Source organism: Protopterus annectens, chromosome 16.part0, assembly GCF_019279795.1.
Source record: "Protopterus annectens isolate FY-2018-M chromosome 16.part0, PAN1.0, whole genome shotgun sequence".
Lineage (NCBI taxonomy): Eukaryota > Metazoa > Chordata > Ceratodontiformes > Protopteridae > Protopterus > Protopterus annectens.
The window spans coordinates 559492111-559510693 of record NC_056750.1 but is presented as its reverse complement, the minus strand read 5'-3'; the positions used below and the strand labels follow the sequence as shown (position 1 = coordinate 559510693).

Sequence of the window (18583 nt, the reverse complement as noted above, 5' to 3'; positions counted from 1 at the left end):
GCATCCTGTCAGTGAACCTACTCTGAGTGAAGCAATTCTTCGTTCATGTTTGGAAGGTTGACTATTTTACATCTGGCTTTCGTTCAACAGAGCTATTCCAGGTAACCCAAACTGGACAACTGCATACCAGCCAGGAAGTAGCTTACTGACTCAGCTGAGCTTTACGGCAGACACACACTGGTTAATAGAAGCACATGCACCCCTCCCACTGTTAGTACAATTCCCTGGTGTAGGCCAGAGTAGGCTGGGTCCTTAACCCACTTATCACCAGCAAAAACCTATGCCCATTTGACAACATTCGTCAACGTGACTCACCTTGAACCAATTTTTAAACCATCGAATGGCTCACCCTCACACAGTACACAGTCTGATATGTGCTCTCCTACCTTGAAGAAGCTACACACCTCAGTTGATAAAAAGCTGTTGGTCTATACAACCTTTCCCCTTATACGGCACCACCTAAGGTCTGTGCTGCTGCCACAGCTTCATTCTTGGATGAGTTTGAGGTGGAAACACTCAGCATGTTTTGGGAGGTGAGAGGAACCCCACAGAGACCCAAAAAGAACATGCAAAATCCATACAGGCATTTGTCAGAGGTCAAGATCGAACCTGTACCTTGAGAATGGGAGGGAAGACCTTAACCATTATGTAATTAGGTAAAGGTCTCCATATACAATCTTTCATCTTCCTCATAAAATTAGTCAAGACTTTGGTTCAGCTGGATCAACCACGTCTGCTTCAGGCTACAAACCTTCAAATGAATTTTGCATTCTTAGTCATATCTATTTTTTCTTCCCTTTCCAACCTAAATGTTGGAGACTACGCTTTCATCTGAATTTGTTCCCATATCTACAAACAATGGAACTTTAGTTGAATAGAAGGATAAGCACAAAAAAATGACAATACAAAAAAAAATAATAAATTTAATAAAAAAAATACATTCAGTTAGCACTTTCATCTCAACAGACTTCTTCAAATTGAATGTAAAATAGCAAACACAAATTTTATAGCATAACATCACATGATCTCAATAGAATAATTAAATTAATGCCTCACCCTTTTTTTCTTTAAAAAGACTTTAAACTTTTCTTTGTCATTTAAGCCTGGAAGGTTACATGCACCTAGCCTCATCTGCCAGCAGTACTCTCTCCAGCCTAATTTATCCTCAGCATCAAAACTATTTAAAAAAAATTACAAACTTGATCAATAACTACACATTTAAAATCTGTCCTGCATTTGCCTTCAAGGTAATGTTTGCTTAATGCCTTATTTTTGTCACCTATTTCTATAGCATATACATGATCGTATATTCTAAGATGTTAACTCCCTTTTTGTCCTCCTAATATAGTATACTATGCAGGACAAACAAGACACAATTGCAAATGAAATATCCAGCTATAAAGACTTTCCTGTCTTTAAAACCCACCTCCATATCTTTTAATCTCTGTATAATTTTCTGGCAACAACAATATTAATTTAGTAGGTTTTTGAACCTTTTGCCCAATCTATTTCTCCCTGTATATCTTTCAGGTTAACATCGATATTGTTGAAGTAGGTAATTTGTTTTTGAACCTTCTGTCCATTAACAAATGAGCTGGTAAAAGCATGAGTCCCTACAAAGGTGTTTTCCTGTATTCCAAAACCTCTTTTGAGTTTCCATTCCCATGACAGGAATGGATCTCATTACTAAGTCAAAGTACGATTAAAGCTCATGAAATTAGTATTGTTTCAATCTTTGATGTTAGCCAAAAGTGCTCTTCGCAGCACCCACAATGTTCCCAGTAATAACTCCTTCTGCAATTCATATGGAGTTGCATGTACTGGAAACGCATCTAAGTATGACTGCAAATTCTTTTTTATAAGACCCGTTGCTCCTACTACTATTGAAACTGTCTGGGTAACTTTCTTCCACATTGCCCTCATTTTTGCCTGAAAATCCTGGTATTTTATGACTTTGTCTCTCTTTGGAAGTAAGACATTGTAGTCACTGGGAGTAGTGATGTCAATGATCACTGCTACTTTTATCTTCTTTCCATGGACCACTACATCTGTTTTTTTTCACATCTATTTTTTGAACTGTTGATAATGGATGATCCCATGTGATATAAACTTCATCATTTTCTATAATGCTTTGTGGCTCACGTTTCTAATGTTTTTCAGCTACTTCAATATTATAATGTTTGCACAATCCCCAATACAACAGTCTTGTCACGTTATTATGCCTTTCAGTTTATAGTCCTTCTCCCACTAGCATTTCACAACCAGCAACATGATATGCGACTGTTTCCAATTCTGTTTTACAAAACCTACATTTGCCCATTTCTCCCACATGTTCAATGGACTTTGTAAACTAACATGTATGCCGTCCACTATCTTGGGCTGCCAATATTAACCGCTTGTCTTTTGGTGTAAATCCATCTCTCTTCACCATTCCTGCTTTCGATCCTGACCAACATGAGGTTGCATATTTATACATTTTCCACATTCCTTGCCTTCTCATCTGATCCTTGACAACTTTTTTTTTTTGGCACATTTAGCTGCTGCCTGATTTTTACCTATTTTTGGTTTGATTTTCATTCCTGCTTGACACTGTTATGCCTTTGCTAAATTAAGCAAGGAATCCACCTTAGCTTAGACTTTCTCCTCAGGTTTTAAAACTTTCACTACGTTTGAGTCTTGTGAGGTCAGCAGATATGCATTCAATCCTGTGATTGCTGACCTATACATGTAATCAATTTTGAGCAGGTCCATACTTCCCTGAGAATAGGGAATATATAGTCTTGGTATACAGTGATTTTTATAAATCATTTGATGAGCATGAAGCATCCTTTTTGTTTTCCTGTCCAACTGATCCAACACCTTTTGGGGCCCAGTTAATCACTCTAGAATGGTAAGTTAAGACAGGAAAAGCAAATTGGTTTATAGCTTAAATTTTGTTCCTACATGTAAGCACTGTTTTCAGTATTAATTATAGTCATCTAAAATATTCCTTACTAAGTTTTATTTGCATTTGCTCATGTTTTATTGTTGATCCTTCATTAGTTCCCAAATATTTACAGACCCCCTCTTGTTCAAGTTCTTTTATATCACATTCCTGTCCTAGGCTGTTTTTTTGGTGCTGCAGCTTTCCTGCTTTAAAGGTTGCTTTTGCACATTTATCAAGACCAAATGAAATTCCTATTATCATCTGAAAAAGTTTTGACCCCTTGCAGTTGTACTTTCAGTCCCTCATCTGATGAACTATACAGTTTTAAATCGTCCACAAAAAGAAGACAAGAAGTCTTTACACTTAGTTGTTTTCTGGGAGTCAAATTGTAGCCATGACCTAATCTGTTAAGTAGACAGCTTAATAGGTTAAGGGCAAGACAGAATATCAGCGGTGACAGGGAGTCACCCTGGAATATCCCCCTTTGAATTTTTATCCATGGAATAATAATTTGTACTTTATCACAGCTTAACTACAAAGGGTTTGCCACTATTTCATGGTCACTGTAATGTAATCAATCAGTGTAGGGTGTACCTTATACATTTTTAAGCACTCTTATCCATAACTGTGGGATACTGTCAAATGCTTTTTTGTAGTCTATCCATGTCATACTAAAGATTCTTCCCCTTTTCACAATTCTCCACTATGACTAACAACAAATTATCCTTTGTTCCATATAAAACTTTCTTTTGTTACCCTTTTGTTCTATTGATGATTGAGTTTTCTTCTAAATGACTGTAAATTATGTCGAAATCAATTCCATTGTATAGTTTATATGCTGTTAGAAGGCAAGTTATTGGTCTATAACTTTTAGGAAAGCTTGCAGATTGTCTCAAGTACGAGGATTGTTTTTCCTGTTAATCAGGTTGGTCTTTGTTCTGGGTGTGCATATAAACAGTTCTTACTCATGGCTAAATCTTCATGTAATGATGTTAATACTTTTAGCTAGAAGCTAGGTACTGCATCTGGGCCTGGGGTTTTTCATTTAGGAACATTTAATTTTTTTCAATCTCTCTGGCCATTACTTCATCCAATTTCATATCCTGAACATTTGAACTTCTTATTCCTTCTTTTATTTTGTCTACCCATTTAGCATCTTTGTTATGTTCCGTAAGATCTTCATAGATATTTCTCTAAAATGTTTCTATGTCTTCATTTTTTATTGGTGCTTCAATTCCTTTTGCCTTGTTTCCCAGTTCTCTATAAAACTATTTTGGTCATCAATAAATTGCTTATTTTGCACTTTTCATTTATATTTATCTGCATATCGTGTAATTTTTTCTGTCTGTGCTGATATTTTTAGGTTATTTGAAATAGTACACAATAAACCCTGATCTGTTCTGATAGTGTGCATTGCATTTACCAAGTCTAGCTTTCTGAGTATTTTTGTTGATCTGTTCCATCTTCTATACTCTTCTAACAGTGACGCCTCTTGTCTTACTTGCTTTGTAGTTTTCTCCAGTCGATACTTACATGATGGGATTTGATTTCTCCCCTTCCTTTCCCTTACTGCTCTGTGTTTTTCTGGTAAGACTATTTGTTATTAATTTAGTTGCACAGTAATATATCCTATTTACTTCTGTTATATCACAAGAATCTCTCAACAGTCCTAATTACCATGTTCATTTGTTTTATCAACCTTCTAACTTTTTAGGTTTTATTGACTCTGTAGTCTGTTTCTTTCATTGATCTTAATATGTCTGTCCATCTCTATTAAATCAAGCAGCACTTCTCTTTCTTCTAAACTGAGGGTATATTCTTTGTTCTCCATTTCCTGCAGGTATTCCACATAAAGTTCCAGAGCATGTTCCTGTGTCCCATTCTCTTCAGTTTCATCCTGTGTCATCCATTGCTTTTTCACATGGGAACTCACTGGCCTGTCACTCCACAACACTGACTGTGTCAGAGTTGCCACTGTTTCCCGTTTCTTCCTTTGATGTGCAACTCCAGCTGAACTTTTGTACTGGTTTCCTATGGAAGGCTCCAAGGTATCTTCATATGGCAACGGGTCAGAGGTTTCCTGATCCATTGTTTCGCCTTAACTTGGGGTGCCATTGCTCTCCCCTGCTGTGATGTTACCTAAAGTCGATTTTCTACACTAAATCCTTCACTTCGCAGGTACTCCATAACCTCAGTTTCTAATTCCTTAACTTCTCCGTTACTAATCCTCTTTTCTATTTTTCCTGTTTTCTTTTTTTTTCCCATATTTATTTTTGTTTTCCCAAAGTATATTACAGTAGAGAACAATACAATCAGGAAAATTGTCCGATACAAAGTAATATCTGTTTCAACATGCCACCAAGTGATACTTCTACTAAGTCACATAGAATAAAACCCATTTACTATTTATTTTCAAATTTTAACAAGTAAATGCACAGAATTATCCTAACTGCGTGGTGTAGTAAACTCCAACACACTATATACAATATTAACAGCGGCTAAAGGGCAGAAGCATGAGAGAGGTGCATCTGTATTTGATTCATCCTTAAGTTGCTTGTCTAACCTTCTTTGATTTGTACTTTACTTAGCATAGGGGAATTTTGTATACAATGTTTTATTTATTTTATTTTACATTTGTTAACCGGCAAAGTCCAACTGGATTAAAAAGCTCCATAGATACATACATACAGACAGTGTGACTTTGACAATTAAACACTTTTGTACAAGAACAGTTACATACTTTGACACTTATATACTTTATGCAGAAACTCTTGCAGAAAGCTATTCCGGTTATGCCAGAATATATAACAGGTTTGAGAATTATGAGCCAATGCATTTTTAAGTGTTTTTTTAAGAGATGTTTTAAATTGAGTTAAAGAGGGGACTGCAGTGAGTTCTGCAGGAAGTAAGTTCCAGATTTTTCCAACAGAGTTGGTAAATAGAGAGACACCAGCTAAGTTGTTGGCTTTAACAGTTTGATCTAGCATTCTATTAGAAGAGAGGAGTGTTTTTAGGTTGCTGTATGGGATGATGATATTTTTATGTATGGGTGTAATTTCTGGTTGATAGAAAATTTTGTGTGCAACTACTAATTGATTATACTGAATTTGACAGGGTAGTTCTAGCCACCCTAGAGCCTGAAGGTTCAGACAATGGTGTTGTCTATATGGTGAACCTGTGGCAAATCTGGCAATGCTATTGTAGCAGCTAGCGAGTTTATTTAGGTCAGATTTACTTAGATTTGTAAGAATAGGAGAGGCATACAGCAGGGTTGAAAGTAAATGAGTTCGGGCAATCACAGTTCTAGGAGATGGGGTAAGGAATTGTTTAATCTTATATAAAGAGCCAAGTTTCTTATTTACTGTCTTAATAGTTTGGTCAATGTGAGCATCGAACTTGAGATTGTTGTCGATTAATATGCCTATTAGTTTAGTTGTAGGTTCTGGGGAAATTATGGTTCCACTGTTGGATTTTATGGTAAGTGATGGCAAAGGAACTTTACGAGTGGGGGTGAAGAGTAACAGCTTTGTTTTAGTTGGATTTAATAGGAGACGCCGGTGAGTAAGCCAGTTTTCCACCTTATTAAATGTGCTTTGGAAAAAATTCTGTAAATCTGTCGGAGAGGTAGCAGAGCAGATAAGGGCAGAGTCATCCACATACTGAATACAAGTTGCTTTTGGGATGACTGCATTTAAGTCATTAATGAAAATGGAGAAAAACACTGGCCCTAATATGGACCCCTGAGGGACTCCAAGGGTGATTGGTAATAGGGTGGATAGATTCCCCATCCATAATACAGCTTGTTGTCTACCACACAGGACTGAAAGCAAAGAATTGCTTGGTTATCTAGTGCAAGTGTTTTTAGTGTCCATAGTAATAGCTGGTGGTTAATCTCAGAGTTACAACAGGAGTAAAATCAGTTACTGACAAGACCTCTAGTACATTTTGTTACAAAAGAATGTAATAAACGTCTAAGAGACCGACACAATGAGTTCAGGTAGTTTAGACAAATTATACAAACATTTTTCCAAAAGTGCATAGGAGTTTCAGATTCAGCAGAACAGGTTCATGAGACATATCAGGCAGACCATGAGGAGACTCTTCAACAGCAGTTACAAGATGAAGAAAATAGATTAGCTGAACTGACAAGGACTGACTTCCTACATACATTGGGAAAGAGCAGGAAACTACACCTGATCTGTACAAAAGAGATATATTTTATAATAATCGTTTGTGTCGTGAAAATGGTTAAGCATACATGGTAGGATGGTAAAATACAAATCATTCTCAAATGTTTAAAACTTCCATTCAGTTAAAGCAAGATATTTATCAGTACTACAGTAAAGTAGAGCACATGAATGCCATTCTCATAGCATGGTCAAAAGGTAAACAAAACAGTTCTAGTATATAAAAATTAAATAAAAATAGTTAATAAGAGTAAAGATTTAAAGTCACAACACTGACATGCTTGTATAAAGATTTAAAGTCACAAGACTGACATGCATGTATCTCTTTTTATACAATGTACAAGAATAACAGACAGACAACAACAAATATAAATAATGTAAATATAAATGTGCTAGTTAAGCTAATATCTATTTATTTTTTACATTTTTTTTTATAATTGTATAGTAACACCACACCAAACAGTTAAAGTTCTGAATTTTAAAAAGAAATAAAATCACGGATGGAATTCGTCAGAACAGTTAAATAAATAAAAAAATACTGAAATCAAAAGTTAAAAATATGTAAGCTAATTGTAAAATAATGTTTAGTTTGCATAGTTATGCAAATCACAAATATAATACTAAGTGTTTTATTACTGCATTTTACTAACAGATGATTAAAGGAAAAAATGCTAAAAGGGTTAACTGAAATGTGAGCTCAGACCTTCCTAGACTGGATGAATAGTTACAGGAAATGTTGGAAAGATAAAGATAATTGTTAAAATGTTCACATGCAACATTAATTGGTAATTGTAATAAAATATCACAGTTGTGCATATGTCACTGATAAAAGTAAAAAAACTCAGTTACACCAAGTATAGCCAACAGATGGGTTATAGTATACATACAGTTCAAATAAAGTATGCAGGAGGGCACAAATAACTACTACTAGTAGAAGAAGACAGCAAAGGCAACAGAAAGAAAACAGTCAAAAAATGATCAAATCAGACAAAGGCCTATAGCTTAATAACCTAATAAAGCAAATGTATAACCAAAGTGTTGGGCTGGTATACATTTTATTCTCACAGCATAAAGCAAATAAACAATAGTGCAATATTACAGGGGCAGGGTGTACTTTCTCAGTTTTACACTGACTGTGAGAGCAGTATTGCAAAAGGGTCTAAAGTAAAGCTACAAGAAATATCATCTCATTCCTTCTTGACAATACTCTTTCAGCGGGGAGAGAAAAACAGGTATTAGTGCATTAGAAATATTGGTAAACAGATTAAACCTGACAGGATAAAATATTTTACAAGTTGCTAATAGCTATCATTCTAGTTATTGTATTGTTTAGTATTAAATTGTATTTACAACCTGTTAAACTGTAAAGCTATACAAGAGATGGCTTAAAATTGCTTTATTAATGCTATTAAAGACAGAGTAAAGATATGTAAAAATTGAGCAAGAATGGTCACTATTTTTAATATGTTTTTGGCAAGACAATGTTGGTATGCAAAAAGTATAGTTGCCTGTGGTGGCAATTCCACTAGATACTTCAAAAGAGACATAAGAATTTTCCAAGATTTGCTTGATGTTAATGTTACTAAATTTGTAAGATTGGACTAAGTGTACTTTACAGTCTGTATGTACAAATACAAAATAATCCAGTACAAATGAAATTAATGTCTAGTAACAAATATGTGTGAAAAACCATGTTTAAAAAAATTGGGTCCAGGATAGCTACTAGACTGTAATGCATGAATAGTAAAACAGTCTGTTTAAATACATACTGCACAGGATACATTGTAATAAGTTCAAAAGTAATTTGTCAAGTTGTAATATTATCACTGGTTTTACGTTAGAGTCTTATCACTGGTTTTTGGACCATCATTTTATCTGCAATAGTATTGGTTACCCCAGTTAAAGGAAAATTATATTAAGTATTGTATTCATACAGCTAATGGACTAATATGTACATATCATTCTAATATGTACATAGCATTCTTTAGTGTATAAATCATGTTTTTTTTTAATCCTCAAGTATTAAATATACTGAAATAATTGCATTCAAATATTTACTATCTAGGCCGAGTTCAGTACTTTATCAAGATGTTAATGGGCAGTTCAGAGACATGACCACAATGTTATGGTTAAAATGACATCAAAACTGTATATTTCCAGCAGTGTATAAATGCAGTAGCACATTTTTTGAAAAGTAAAGAGTTAATTCAACAGGTGCAAAGAGTTAATGAGAGTTCTAAGAAAAAGTTGTTAAATATATTCAGTTTTAGTAGTAATACTTGATATCACTGTATTAACTATGTAAAATTGCATTTTGATTTGTTGTATCAAAAGAAGACTAAAGTTTCTTAATGTGATATAATGTGATCAAAAATACATATCAGTATAAAGTGTTTTGAGTGTTTTAAAAATAGAGGGAATTGTAAGATTATGCTCAACAATATACTAAGGTTGAAAGTAACTTTGCTACAAATATGCAACATAAATAAGGAATAAGATAAAGCTTGCTTAAATGTAGAAACAAGAGTTTAGTAATATGTGATTAACATCCATACCAAATGACTGTGGCTTAAAAAAATAAGGAACTTGCTTATGAGTATATTAGACACGCATCAAGAAAGCTGACTTCTTAACAGACATGACAAGAATGTAATTTGCATTCTTTAAAGAACTGACAACAGGACATGTTTTTCTAACAAAGTTTAAAAATATGCTTTTCTAATCCACAAGGCATTTCCTTGAAGACAGTTTACTTATCAGCATTTGCACAAGAACAGATGTGTCAGCATTTGCGTCATCAAGGCAGTATCTTTCCAAAACCAAGAGGGTGTGTGTTTAATTAAAAATGTATATAAAGTCTGTATTAAATCCAGTTATGTTAGGAGTACTGGTAAGGACACATTTGTCCTGAGGTAAATGCTCTATCTCTCACATCATCTGTACTATATGAGAAGTAAAGTAGAACATTTTCTGAAGCTGTAACAGAATTACGTGTGGTTTATTATAAAAGTTATTGGTTACTGCTCTTAAAGACAGGTGCTGCAAAGTATATTCTTTCATCAGTGTATATTCTGCAAGTTTCTGTATGCAACCGACTGTGAATGCAACTATAACCAGACTTTGATTTTAGCAGAATCCAGCCAGCAAGACTGAGTGTCTTAAGAAGACTTCAAATCCATCACAGTAAGCATCAGAGTAACAGCACAGTGCTTTTGGGCACAATTAAAATAAATTTTTCAATGTCGAACGCCTTGGAAAGGTCTAAGAAAAGGGCAGAGGAGAGCTTGTTGTTATTACAGTTTTGATTTATTGTATGAGAGAAGGAAAGGAGGGCTGAGGTTGCACTATGGTATGGTCTGAAATCATGGTGGGTGGAGGCTAGAAGATTGTTTGTATTGAGATAGGGTAGGAGTTGTTTATGGATACATTTTTCCATAATTTTTGCCAAGGGTGACAGTATGGTTATGGGGCTATAGTTTGAATATTCAGTGGAAGTACCCCCTTTATGAAGAGGAATAATGTGGGAGATCATCCATATGTAGGGGATATAGGCTTCAACCACAGTTCTACTGATTAGTATTGAAATGGGGTATGCTAATTCATCTGCGGCTTTTTGAAGATACTCTGCTGGGAGTAGGTCAGCCGATAGGGTGGTCAGCTTTAGTTTCTTAATTAGTGACTTGATAAGTGATGTTGGTACTTGTTGAAAGCTGAAGGACAGATGTGATTTGGGTGTGGGGTCAATAGTACTTGGGCTATTGGGGACTAGGTTGTTGGTGAGGGACTGAATAGTTTCTGTGAAGGCATTAAAGGTATTAGCCACATTTTCTGGAGGTTTTTGGAGGGTAGTCAAGGGGGTAGGGGTAGTGGAATGTCCTGGGTGGAGGAGGTTATTCAAAGTAGACCAGAAATCCTGTGGGCAATTTTGGTGTCTCTGTAGCAGGTGACAGTAATAGTTTTTTTTTTGTCTAGTGTAATGGACTTCTTTGTATCATTCCTAAGTTGTTTGTATAAAAGTTGGTCTTTTGGGGATTTGGTGGTTCTCCATGAGGCCTAGGCTTTATTCCTGTTTATGATTTTTTGTCTGGTATCTTTTGATAGCCATGGTGCTACATTTTTACTGGTTCTAATTATGTGAGTAGGAGTGTGGTTGTCAAGGATAGCAAGAAACTTAGAGTTAAAGTAAGCAACTGCTCCATCTAGAGGGAGCTATATTAGTTGAGACCAGTCACATGATTTGAGGTCACTTTGGAATTTAGTCTGATTAAAGTTATTGTTGCTCCTTATAGTTTTGAAGGTGGTTAGCTGAGGGATGTCATTTTTTTTGCTTGAGTATATAGGTGAGGTAGTGATCACTTGTATCCTCGGGTTGGGTGCCTGTTTTATACATGTGGGGGTGGTTATTTATCGCTTTGGATTTTTGTTCATCCATAATTTTTTCATTTTTCTCAATCCAGTAGGCAGAGAACAGTAAAGATGATTGATATTTGACAGATGTAATTAACTCAAGGTGGTTATTTATGAGAATGTGATGATTTAATTGTTTGAATAATATTCATTCTTTTAGAATGTGGTTCAGAAGGAGACTCCAGTTTATTACTATCTCTTGTGATTTATGTGCTGTAACATATCTAGTAGCTTTGTTCCTGAATTCCTCCCATGATAGTTTGGTTCTGTCTGTCCAGTTCTGGGTGATATATAGTTTCATTAGCGTAAATAATGTGACTAATAACTGTGTCTCCCACTTAAGTAATTTTTTAGGAGTTAAATGTAGGATAGCGAATTCCCACAATAATGTTGACTGCTCATAACCCGTTTTTCTTACTTCACCTTCAGAGAACACCATAACTTGTATGTAAATTTACAGCCCCACAAGATGTGAGAGATCAGCATTCACTGTTGCACAATAGGGATAGTTTGGGGAGTAGTTTGAATTAAATTTATTTAAAATCACTGGTGTGTAGTAGGCATTATTGTTGATCATCAATGGTGTATAGATTAAACTCTAGAAAGGGAATAATTTTAGTGGAGTTTCTATCGCTTTGGATTTTTGTTCATCCGTAATTTTTTCATTTTTCTCACTCCAGTAGGCAGAGAACAGTAAAGATTGTTGATATTTGATGGATGTAATTAACTTGTACGTGTTACAGAGCATTTTCTTTTTATAAGAAAGGCAATGTAGCAGTGATGTTGTAGCAGCTATGTCTGCATGTACTGAATTGTTAAAGTTACCTAGCATGGCAGCCAGATATTTAAGTTGTCTTAGAATTATATGTTTTTTGCTGAGCTTCAGCTTTTCTCTTCTATAGTATAATCTTTCATTTTGAGAATGTCCCATACAACATAGTTCTTAATTTGTGGATATTGATTGAGATTTATCATCTTGTTATTTAATTAATGCAGATGCCATTGCATATCCCATATCTATCCTCATCAACAGAACCTTATCCGAAAATGCTATCCCCTCCCTCTGGAAAATATCTCACGTCATCCCACTCCATAAAGGTGGTAGCTCCTCAGACATATCCAGCTATAGACCCATTGCCATTCGTTCCCCACTAGCCAAAATAATGGAGAAATGTGTACACAAGCAACTAATGCAATACCTTTCACAGAATAACTTACTGACTCCCAGCATGGTTTCAGGCCATACCACAGCATCACCTCAGCCCTCCTTTCCTTTACTACTGCCATAAACCAAAACAGGAATGACAATAGGCTAATCTCTGCTCTCTTTCTTGACCTATCAAAAGCCTTTGACATGGTCAACCATGAACTTCTCATTCTTTCACTAAAATCTATTTCCCTCAACAAGCCTGCCATCCAGTGGTTCCAGTCCTACCTGACTGGTAGACAGCAGGCGGTACTATGCCAGGGCAAACTCTCCAGCCAGTTACCTCTCACACTTGGTGTCCCTTAAGGGTCCATACTAGGTCCACTACTCTTCTCTATTTTTATCAACAACCTCCACACTGCTATCCCTAAAGCCACCTGCATCCAATACGCAGATGATTCCACTCTCATCTGCTCAGCCACCTCCCCATCTGACTTGCAAATCTTAACCCAAAATACATTTAACACTATCGAGAACTGACTCACCAATCAACGCCTACTTCTGAACCCCAATAAAACTTAACTTCTACTCTTCTTTCCCACTAGTAGATTCACCACACTTTCATTCTCTGTCACATCTAACAATGGTACCACTATTTCCCCAGATAATCACACCAAACTGCTAAGGGTTATCATAGCCAATAATCTCAAATTTGACCTACAGGTCAACAAAACCATACAGACCATCAATAAGAAGCTTGGATCACTGTATAGAAACAAGACATTTTTAACCCCACTGGCTAGGACTGCAATCACCCGATCACACCTACTCTCTACTCTCTTATACGCCTCGCCTGTACTCTCAAACAACAACAAATCTGAACTAGGTAAGCTGTCCCATAGCTACAATCATATTGCCAGATTCACCACTGGCTCCAGCTATAGAACCCACCACTGCCAGGACCTTAAACAACTAGAGTGGCTAGAACTGCCCAGCTTAATTCAATTAAATCAACTCTTAATAGCGCACAAAATTTTGTACCACCCTGAGGATACCCCCTCACTTAAAAATATTATTAAGCCATATAGCAATCTAAGATACCTACGGTCAGCCGATAAACTAATGGTCCAAAGCCACAAAGCTAATAACTCTGCTGGTGAATCCCCATTTGCCAACTTCATTGGCAAAACCTGGAATTCGTTGCCAAACTATATAACCCTACAATCCAATAAAAAGTCTCTTAAAAAAAACCTCAACAGTATCTCAAAGTGAATTGGCTATGCCCATGTACCAACCCTGATTAAGTTATAAACTAAAAGCATATTCTGCAATTATCATAACTTGTAACTACATCACCAAGCTCTGCTTCCAATCTGATGTCTCTTACTTTTAATTGTCTGTCCATGACAATTGTGAGTCCCTACTAGGGAACACTACTAACCCATTGTATATAATCACTTTGTTTTTATAATTGTTTACTAACTTCTGTGTAATCTATGTAAGTTTGTCTTTGTGGAGCTTTTCTCCCCGGGCCTCCGCTGAAAATGGACATGTATCCAGTCGGACTATCCCGGTAAACAAATGTAAAATAAAATAAATAAATTTCAGATTAGGATTTAAATGTATAGGTTGTAGAAGAGTCAACGTATGTACTAGGTTTATAGATTCAAGTAGCTTCCAGAATATTATATTATTTCTTAATGATTTATGTAATCCAATTGTCTTGAATTGTTCTTTCTGGATAAAAGGTAGGACTTTGGGGTTAATATTTAATGATTTAACATCTTCAAACCACAGTTTAACCCATGTTGGTGACCATTCTTTAGCCATAGGAGTGTGTTATGATACCTGTATTATTCTGTTAAGAGTAAATTATATCATAATATAGCTTGAAATCTGGAAGACCTAGTCCCCCTCTTTCTTTCGGCAGGATTAATTTAGAGCATTTGATCCTTGTTGATTTCGGGCACCAGATGAACTTGGCTATTTCTGTGCAGATTTTGTGAAAAGTTTTTGGGGATGTTGGCATTTGTTGCATTTAATTGATAAATCACTTTTGGAAGAACATTCATTTTAATGACTGCAGCCTTAGCTAAGGTTGATAACTTCATGTCCATAGCTTCCCTAAGTTGTTTGAGATTACTGACTTCTGGTTATGATCGAAAAGTATTCCTAAGTATTTGAGGGAGTACTCAATTTGAAATGATGTACCTGGGAAATAGTATTCTTTATGGCCTAGCAGATTAATTGGAAAGATTTTGGATTTGGATGTGTTAATTTCATAGTTTGATACTTCTGATAAATTTTTAATAGATTTCGTAATTTTACTGAGGTCTGTATTAGGGGTTTCAAAATATGTATTGACATCATCTACGAAAGCGGTTTTTATTATTTAGAGGCTTTGGTATGTGATGATACATGTGCTGGAATATGAAAAGGAATAGGGGTTCAACATATAAATTGATGAGGTATGGAGAGAGGGGGCAATCCCTGCCTTGTGCCATTTAAGATTCTTACTGGTTTAGATTCTATTTTATTTATTTTAACTGACATGTATGAGCTTTTATATATCTTTCAAATTATGTCAGCGAATTGTTTTGGAATATTATGGAATGAGAGTGTTTCAAATAGAAATTCTTGATTAACTTTATCAAAGGCTTTGCTAGCATCTAACACCAGGGCATACCTTGTTTTTTTTTTCCTTTTTCACATAGTTTTATTATTGCATCTAGGGTAAGTGTGTTATCCCAGGTTTGCCTAGAATGGATAACCCCAGCTTGTTCTGGAGAGATGATTACTGAAAATAGTCTTTTATAGCAGCTAGGATTTTAATGTCAATATTTATTAGTGAGATTGGTCTGTAGTTTAGGGGATTTGATTTTTCTGAGTTAGGCTTATAAATAAAAATAGTTCTGAGAAATTCAGGTATGGATCTATAATGCCAAACACCCTGATGTGGTTGTATAGTTTTAGTAAATTGTTCATAGGTGTGTACTAGGCTAATGGCCCTGGAGCCTTTACAAATCTAGCCCATAGAAATACCCTGGCATTGTGCCACCCGACGTTAGTTCACAGTGCCTCTGTAGAGCAGAGCCACTGAAGTGATCCCTGTGGTGAATTTTCTATTTCCCATCCACTCATCAAGATTTCTCTTGAAGAGGGCCAGTGAGGTGCTCTGTTTGACATGTATGGAAAGTCTTTTCCATAACATGGGCAGTCTCTGGGTTATAAACCTGTCCCCTCCAGCACATTCTGTTGATTGTGGTAATAAGAATGAGGTCTCTGTAGCGTGTGGTGTGGAGGGATTGGGATTTCTTTAGATGTAGAATTTCTAACTGAGCTGGATTAGACATGGCTTTGCAAGTCAAGCAGAGATCGCCTTTAAGTAGGCGATATGAGACAGAGAATAATTGGAGTTTTTTGAGTCTGTCCATATAGGACAAGTGTTTAAGGCCTAGGATCCTCTTTGTGAGGTACTTTTGCAGCATCTCCAGTTGTTGCAGGTGTCTATTGAAGTACATGCCAAATGGGGCATTGCACTCGATGACTGGGCTAATGAGGGAACTGCAGAGGGAGACAATGACCTCTTTCTTCCTGGATGCAAAGCCCTTAGTAATGAGATGTGCCACATAGGACTTTTTGAAGATAGTGGCAATGTTGTGGTCAAAAGAGAGGTTGCAGTCAACCTGTGTTCCCAGATCTCTTATAACGCCTTTTGTGCTCAGTGGACTACCATCAATGTGGTAATTTATGGGAACTGGGCTTTTCCCAAAAGGGATGATGACACATTTTTTTGACATTAAGCTTAAGGCCATGGTTCTGACACCAGTCAGTCTCAGTGAGGCCTTTCTGTAGGATGTCAACATCACTTGGGAAGTTAATAACGGCTTCCAACTTACAATCATCTGCGAACTTTGTCAGCCAGAGTCCTTTCATGTTGGCCTGGACTTCTGAGAAGTAGATACTAAATAGGAGAGGACCCAGGACCAATCCCTGTGGGACTTCATTCGTGACTGGTTGGCAGTCTGACTTGGAGTCAGTTACTTTCACACTGTGGGTTCTATCTTTGAGCCGGTTTGCAACCCATCTAGTGATATAGGGGTCGATGCCTAGCTTAGTGAGTTTTTCTATGATTCCTGAGTGGGGAATGGTATCAAAGGCCTTGGCCAGATCAAGATAGGCTGTATAAACCACCTTGCCTTCATCTACAGCTCTGGCGACTCGACCAAGTTGAGCAGGCATGATCTACCCTTTACAACTGGATATTCACATCCTGACCCCACCCCCTGCCCAGAAAACCACAGTGAAAAACTTCTCTAAAGCAAATTTCACACTCCTCAAAACTGAGGTGGAATCCTTCAAAGCCCCCGGGCCTGTGGAAAATATGGCCCAGACCGCAAAATCCTTTATAAACGCATTCTATGAACACCTTCAGGAATGCATGGATCATGCAATCCCAAATAAAACCAAGACCCAATCCTCCAAAGGCAGATGTCCTGTCTGGTGGACCCCAGCCATAAACAAACTATACAATAGAAGGAGGTAGCTACTAGATGATGGAGCAAAATCCCAAAAAGGGAAGGCATCTCTGATCAGTATTAACAAAAAACTACGGGCACTCATATAATCGTCAAAGGCCAGCTTCGAGAGAAAAATTGCACAGGACACTAAGGATAATCACAAGGCTTTCTTTAGTTATGTTAGGAACCTGGGTGGGAATTCCCAGATATGCTCAGAATTAGTCCAAAATGACAAAAAATGCACCAAACCCACAGACATTGCCAACATCCTAGCCGACAGGTTCAGCGCAAACTCCGCCCCCCTCTCCCCACCAAAAGGGCAAATATCTATCCCAGCAGAGTGCTGCCCCCTGACATCTCAGATGCTCAGGTAAGAGCCGCCCTCTCCAAAGCAAAAAACACAGCATCAATGGGACCAGACAGTGTCCCAGGCTGTGTCCTACATGAACTCCAAGAAGAGCTAAACCCAAACATAAAACTACTGTTCAATCTCAGCCTTACTACAGGATATGTATCCAAAGAGTGGCGTACAGCAACAGTGGTCCCTCTCCACAAAGGTGGTGCCTCAACGGATCCTGGAAACTATTGCCCCATAAGGCTGACTATCTTGGTCTGCAAAGCTATGGAAAGGATCATTATGGACCTCATAAATAAAGATATTGGGGACCTACAGACACTGGATCCTACCCAGTTCGGCTTTGTTAAGGGCAGATCCTGCCTCTTAAACCTGGTCAATTTCTTTGAAACAGTCACCAAGGCCATTGATGAGGGGAAGGTGGTTCACACAGCCTACCTCTACCTCGCAAAAGCCTCCGATACAATACCCCACTCGGGCATTATAGATAAGCTCACCAGCTTAAATATAAACCCCTATGTCACTAGATGGGTTGCAAACTGGCTCAAGGACAGAACCCACATGGTTAGAACTGCTGGAGCCATGTCAGACTCCAAACCAGTTACAAGTGGCGTCCCACAAGGCTCAGTCCTGGGACCTCTCTTGTTCGGTATATATTTCTCGGAGGTACAGGCCAACACGGAAGGACTGTGGCTGACCAAGTTCACAGATGACTGCAAACTGGGCGCCATAATCAACTCTCCAGCCGACACAAGCATCCTCCAAAAGGGCCTCATAGAAACAGACAACTGGTGCCAGAGCCATGGCCTCAAGCTAAACACCAAAAAGTGTACAGTCACCCCCTTTGGCAAAAACAAAGTGCCCACAAATTACCACATAGGTGGTAATCTATTAAGTACAGAAGAAGTGATTAGGGACCTGGGGACCCAAGTTGATAGCACTCTCTCATTTGACAACCACGTGGCCAAAGTGGTTAGAAAAACATTTTATATAGCCCACCTAATCATGAAGGGATTCACATCTAGATTAGGGGAGGTCATC

The 18583-nt window shown here is 37.2% G+C and overlaps 1 protein-coding gene across 2 annotated transcripts in view; it reads right to left on the bottom strand.

Moving 5' to 3' along the window:
* HMCN2 (hemicentin 2) overlaps positions 1-18583 on the bottom strand; it is a 2554053-nt gene that overhangs the window by 1623555 nt on the left and 911915 nt on the right. The window lies entirely within an intron of this gene.